The 6,024-nt window shown below is 31.4% G+C and overlaps 1 long non-coding RNA gene across 1 annotated transcript; it reads right to left on the bottom strand.

Moving 5' to 3' along the window:
- Window positions 1–339: 339 nt before the first annotated feature.
- On the bottom strand, window positions 340–3,243 carry LOC143071499 (uncharacterized). The gene is made up of 2 exons (XR_012976913.1): window positions 2,883–3,243; window positions 340–1,238 (listed from the first exon to the last, which is right to left on the bottom strand). It is a non-coding gene; the product is annotated as an uncharacterized LOC143071499 (long non-coding RNA).
- Window positions 3,244–6,024: the final 2,781 nt, after the last annotated feature.

Raw genomic sequence — 6,024 nt, 5'->3', positions numbered from 1 at the left:
ATATTGAAAGATTAGATTGTATAGGGTTGAATTGGTAACCCTTTATTTAATGAGTTGATAACTTCACCCGGGTCGTATCTAAATTAAGGGCATACGATACAGTTACAGGGGAGGTAATGACGTTGCTAGCGTAAATTGTTATTTTGGCAACTGACTTATTGGGAAAAGATTCAGTTTTCGACTGATTTATATCAATCAAACTTATTTAACTTGAAAACGAGTTCATGGACCCTTTTTAAAAATGCCATTTGGTTTGATTACGTAAGAAGATTATGTCGGCCAATTTTCATGAAAACGTCAATAGTGCATTTTTTTTTTTTAATTCGAGATAAATATACAACAAAAAAGGATGTTTTTATTTCTACATTCGTGAACATTTGATAAATATACGTTATTTGAAAAAACAAATTGCACAAATTTAAAGGACATTTATATTTACAGAATGTACACATAATCTGAAAAACAGCTTGTGTTTATCTTTAAAACAAAAAAGTTATGTATTTTTGTCGAAAGGAAAAAAACGTCCACAAATCCTAATTTTGAGCAAATATATAAAATTGCGACCTCTTTGTACTCAAAAAGTAGCATATGCAGGTATATTTTTTATTACAAATTTGATCTAATCAGGCAAAAAATACCCTATATGCAAATTGTCAGCAAAATTTCAATATGGGATCAAAACTGTATGCCCTTAACGGGATCGTATAACAATGTCACCGTACAATTTAGAATATGCTATTCCGTTTGAAATATTATTAAGCTTTGTACAAGTTCAGCAACAATGTTTTAATGTTTTGAATGCTGGTTAAAAGTGGTCTTTGTCTTTATTTATGTAGAATTAAAACTACTGATGAACGTGGCTGCAAAAAAAGATGCATATCCTCCATGAACTGCTTCGTCTGCAATATTAGGACCATCATCATGCCTAACAAGCAGTAGATCTCCTTTTTGCAAATTAATAGGGAAACTAAAACTTCCTGTTTTCCAGTTTCTTCCATAAGCTAACAATAATCTGTCATAATTTTTCCAGAGGTAAGCGTGAATATGTTTATTGTCGGTTGATCGAATCGTGCTGGAAACTAAATAAATCCCGGCTTTTGGAACGGTAAAATGTCCCGTAGCTGGATCGTATCCCTCTCCGATGTTCAAATGGACGTTGTCAAACTTTAGTATTTCTCCATGTGTTAATGGTATCGCCCTGTCGTTTGTAAAGGTAGCTGAAAATGCTGGTCGCATTTCTGAAATAGTAATCGCAATTTCAAACTTTGATTATGAGGTTGGTTTTTTTTTTTTTTGGGGGGGGGGGGGGGGGGGCTGAGGAACATAAGGGGAGATTGTACCTTATTTTCGAAACATAATTGTGTGTCTCCATTTTATCGTATGAAGTCTGACTTTCAATAGAAATATAAATTATAATTTGACAGTCATTATTCGGATATTATAATAATATTTGAAAGAAATATTGAATAGTGCCTAATCCGTGACATTTTTACAAAACTGTATATCAGCTCAAGATTGAGCAAAAGGATATTCTGCGATAAGTTAGTAAAAAATAATGGTCAACATTGATAAAAAATAACAATGAAAAATGTATTTATATCAAATGCAACAGTACCTTGTTTAAATCATAGTTCGTTTTTATCATGTGCAGTTATTTTAGAGAAGTAATCGAAAACAATATTTCTTATCGTAGCTTATAAATTAGTTCATTTATTATGAAAATTATGAAAATAAGGATATGTGGTTGCTTATGAGATAACAATCTTCCAGAGTTCAAATGACGTGCATGTTAGCAACAATAGGTCGCTTTACAACATTCAATAATGAGCTACACTGTAACCCTCAATCTTATTATCCGTTTGGACTTTTCTAAAAGAAAGTTGGTATTGACACAGTGTTAACATAAAATAATGTACAATGTGGATTTAATTTTACTCTTTCATAAATAATTTAGTTTCGAAATGACACAAATGAGAAACAAAGACAGAAAGCTTAGATTAAATTTGGAATGTTGCTAAAGTTTTCGGAAAATCTAGTGCAATATCTTTATCGAATGCTTAACATACGCTTCTTGAAAAAAAAACCTTCAGTGAACACACTCGAGATCAATAGTTTGGAAAGCCTGATATATAAAACTTAGATCTTTTGAGATATACAACATCAAAGGGGTCCAAACAGAACAACCAAAGATCGTTTAAGGTAAAAAAAAAAAAAAAAAAACAAATACAACAAAAACCATACACTTGCTGTCTCTGAGCTTATTGTGTAGCTACTGGTCTATTGGTGGAAGACATTCAGTCTTTACAGTCTTCAATCAATAAACCAGGCCTATATCTCTTTTATTGTTTTTCTTGTGATTTGCTTTCTCATCATTGAAACTAAATGATGATTTGAAACAGGCACTTCTCTCCAATTGCATAATGTAAAAAATGTTTCATATGACGTAGAAGATCATGCGCTACCTCTAATGCCATAGTTGGTTTAAACATATTTATTTATAGTGGATTGGGAAAACAAGTTACTGCAACTTAAAGCCGTAGTTGTCGTCTAGACCTGTCTGTTCGTATTTAAATTATTGTGCATGGAGCAAATTTTCTGTTTTTAAATTAAACACATTTATTACACAGCAAATATAATGAGGAAAATTACCCAATGCTACTTGCTATCTTTCATTAAATGATGTTAATTTGAACACGAATTTTGGCAATTGCGTATAAAATAATTGGCAATATGTTTGTGTGTTTTTTGTGACTGTGTTTTGTTTAACTAGATTCTAAAAAGTCTTTTCGCCCCTTTTGAGGATCTAGGTGTTACTGGCAGATCTTATAGACATTCAGCGATTAAAATAATGCCTGTCAACTGTATCAATGCTTTAAATTTACCTGTTTCCAATTTATTTACTTCCCTTTTGAATCGACTTTCTATTTCGTTCAGCTCAACTTTTACATTGTGTATGTTGTTGATATACACCTTATCCAATTCATCTTTTACGGTGTTTATTTTGTTAGTATACGCATTTTCCAAGTCGTCCATTGCTTCTCGCACATCTTTCTTGTGTCGAATCTCAATTTCTCTCATTCTGATTTCTACATAAACAAACGATACGATGACTGTCACTAGTCCAAAAAGTAACAGTACCGCGGATTGTCCCATGATTATTTAACTTCGAAGTTATGATGTTATGTCAAAGGAAGTGGTAGATTATGTATTTAAATGCTGATACCTCTACAGGAAATAAAACTATGTTTTGGGGGTCGATAAGATAAAATATAGATAATCTGATTATGTAAATACATGTAAATGCATGTAAATAAACTCATAATAGATATCAGGATTGAAATTTAATATTTGCGCAAGACACACGTTTCGTCTATTTAAGACTCAATCAGTGACGCTCGAATCGAAAAATGTTAAAATGCCAAATAAAGTACGAAGTTGAAGAGCATTGAGGACCACAAAATTTTTGTCAAATATGGCCAAGGTCATCTATTCCTGAGGTAGAAGAGCCTTAGTATTTCAAAAATTAAAAGTTTTGTAAACAGTTAATTTATAATTTTGACCATATGAATGATAATTCATGTAAACACAGAAGTGATGACTACTGCATGGGTAAATAAATGCAATGTAGTAAACTTCAATCCTACAAGTTCCGCCTTTATATAATGTATCGTATATTTCTCCGGAAAATTTGCACAGTTTTTAGGAAACCAGCTCTGTGTAAAATTTTAGTCCTGGTATCTATGATGAGTTTATTCTATATCCAACGAGTTAACTGCCTTAACTCTTTTACTTTTTAAATGTTACATTTCGCCGGCAGTTACAAAATATGTTAAGCTTTTTAAATATATAGATCTAATAATTTCAAAGAGTTATTGTGGCACTTTTCAATCTCCATGATTATTTTTTTTGGCGTATCAAAGGAAACGGTTAAATTTATATTTTTATATTAATCATACGGTGAATATGGAATAACCGTTTCACAGATGATATACGATATGTACGAGTCGCATTTCTGAAATGATATTTGCAATCGAATATTTGCCAATTTTCAACTTTGAGTCTGGGATTTTTTTTTTTAAGATTGATGATCAAAAGTGTACATTGTTTTTCCTAAAATATTGATAATGCTGTTCCTTCATCTTAAATTCGTGCGCTTGAAACTAAACTGTATGCAATTCTCACCAAGATTGTATGGCTTATTCAACGATAAACCTTTTTTCCAATGGTCTAACAAATTTAAAAGATCATTTTTTTTGGTTGGAAAAACAACTCCCCGTATAGAAAGAGTATTATCTTAAACTGTTTCGTCTGTTGTCATATCACCCTAAAACTCCACAGTGAGGTATAACCAGCTCAGTAGTCAGGACTTCTGTGTTGACTTGAGTTATCATTGATGTGGTCACAATTATGAATCAACTGAAATTAAATTGAATTTTTGAAATACTTTGGCTTTTCTATCTTAGGAATATATAACCTCATTTGTAGTTGACAAAACTTTAAGGAATTTTTGGTCCTCAATTCTCTTCAACTTCGTTCTTTATTTGGACTTTTTAACTTTTCGAGCGTCACTGATGAGTTGTTTTTTTTAAACAAAACGCGCGTCTTGTGCAAATACAAAATTTTAATCCTGATATCTATGATGAGTTTTTTTGCTATGGTGCCAAATATAAGGTAAATCAATATTTCCAGTTTAAAAGCTCTCCAGAATTTAATTTAGATACGTACAAAAAAAACCATTCTTACATGGCGTAGCAAATCTGCAAAGGTTTATCCTTCTACCAATCAAATAAAAAAAAAACATTTTCTAATATATGCGACATTATTGTTGATATAAAACTAAATAACTGTATCGTCTTCAGTTTCAGTAACCATTAAGGTATGATTGCTTAGAGTGGGGTTGAACGTTGTGTCTTCTGAATAAAAATCGCTAATGAAAGTGGCTGCAAAAACTGATGACGATCCTCCATGAACCTCTTCGTTTACAATATAAGGTCCTTCATCATGTCTCACAAAGAGTAGATCCCCCTTTTGTAAATTAATAGGGAAACTAAAACTTCCAGTGTTCCAGTTTCTTCCATATGCCAACAATAATTTTTCATAATTTTTCCAGATATAAGCGTGAATATGTTTATTTTCGATTGATCGAATCGTACAGGAAACCAAATAAATGCCGGCTTTTGGAACGGTAAAATATCCTGTCGCTGGATCGTATCCCTCTCCGATGTTCAAATGGACTTTGTCAAACTTCAGTATTTCTCCATATGTTAATGGTATTGCCCTTTCATTTGAAAAGGTTGCTGTAAATGTTGGTCGTATTTCTGAAATAGTAATTGCAATCAACTATTAAGTCTTTTTACGATTTCTGAGGATCATAAGTGTTCTTTAGATATTGTTTTCGACATAGTGAAATTGTCTGTCTTTATTTTATCGTATTAAGTCAGACTTTCAATTAAAATATAAATAATCCTTTTTTGACAGCCATTGTTTGGATATTTAAATTACATTTGAAAGCAAACATAGAGCAGTGCTTAAGTAGTGACATTCTTACAAAACTTCAAATTAACTTAACCTTGTGCTAAAGATAATTTGTGAAAAATACGACAGGTTGTTAAAAGAAATTAACACTGATAAAAATCACATTTAAATGAAAAATTCCTTTATTTTCAATCATAATCTGTGTTATCATGTGCATTTATTCTAAAGAAGTCTAAAACACTATTTTTTTGTTGATTTACTAATTAATTAATCAATTTTATTATGAAAAAAGGACATGTAATTTACATATGAAATAATTTTCCATGTTATGTGGATGTAAGCAACTATAGGATGCTGTACGATATTCAATAATGAGCAAAACAAATACCATATAATTGGTTTGTGTTTTTTTTTTTTTTTTTTTTATTTTTTTTTTTTTTTTTTTGGCGTGGAAAGTGGCGAGAACACTTGTCCTGATGAAGTTGATAATCACTGACACCGTGTTACAGTCGGAAACCAGGTTGAAATAGAACAAAAGAATCGAAGCTC

Source organism: Mytilus galloprovincialis, chromosome 1 (assembly GCF_965363235.1).
Source record: "Mytilus galloprovincialis chromosome 1, xbMytGall1.hap1.1, whole genome shotgun sequence".
Lineage (NCBI taxonomy): Eukaryota > Metazoa > Mollusca > Bivalvia > Mytilida > Mytilidae > Mytilus > Mytilus galloprovincialis.
This window is presented reverse-complemented; position numbering and strand designations above follow the sequence as displayed.